Here is a 1,116-nt window from a genome sequence, read left to right as displayed (position 1 = left end):
CTTCTATCTAGAACATATAAAGAATTAAAAAGCATCAGCTCTCCCCAAATTCAAAGACCCAATCCAAAAATGGGCATCTGAGATAAACATACACTTCTCAGATAAAGAAATACAAATGGCAAATAAATACATGAGAAAATGTTCAACATCATTAGTTATTTGAGAAATGCAAATTAAAACACCACTGAGATTTCATCTTACCCCACCAAGAATGGCTAGCATTAAAAAATCAACCAATAACAAATGCTGGTGAGGCTGTGGAGAAAAAGGAACTCTTCTCCACTGCTGGTGGGAATGCAGACTGGTGAAAGCACTGTGGAAATCAGTTTAGAGATTCCTCCAAAAACTAGGTCTAGAGGTCCCATTCAACCTAGCTCTTCCCCTTCTGGGTATTTTCCCAGAGGATCTGAAACTACCATATCCCAGTGATATATGTGCACCCAGTTTATAGCGGCACAATTTGTAATTGCTAAATTGTGAAAGCAACCCAAATGCTCAGCCACTGAGGAATAGATAAAAAAACTGTGGCACTTTTATATAATGGAATACGACTCAGCTATGAAGAAAGATAAAAATCAAGGCTTTTACAGGTAAATGGTCACAAGTAGAGACCATACTCATAAGTGAAATAAACCAGACTTCCATGTGTAAGCAAAGTATTGTCTCACTAGTGTAAGAACCTGGAAGCAACTGGGGTGAGGGAAAAGAGAAAAGAAAGAAGGGGAAATTATGTATGTATGTATGTATATATATATATATATGTATATATATATATATACAGGATAGCTAACATAGCTGCATTACTGACTCCTATCACTTTACTGAAAGGAACAGTTAATGATTACTTATTTGATCAATCTTGCATGTCTCTATTTGTTTTCCTGAGAAACCACTTTGAAGATATCAATATGTAATACAACAACCATTGCTAATTTCTTACCACTTTGTTTGTAACTGTGTATTGTTTGTATTGTTCTTATGCTATTTTGTAAATGGATGTCTGTTTGTTAATGTTTTCCTTCTTTTATTTTTTATTTTTATTTTTAGTTTAGTTTAGAAATAAAAGGAGGAAAATGCTAACAGACTGACAACATTTTACAAAATAGCATAGGATCA

Source organism: Chinchilla lanigera, unplaced genomic scaffold (assembly GCF_000276665.1).
Source record: "Chinchilla lanigera isolate Chin_1 unplaced genomic scaffold, ChiLan1.0 scaffold00037, whole genome shotgun sequence".
Classification (NCBI taxonomy): domain Eukaryota; kingdom Metazoa; phylum Chordata; class Mammalia; order Rodentia; family Chinchillidae; genus Chinchilla; species Chinchilla lanigera.
This window is presented reverse-complemented; position numbering follows the sequence as displayed.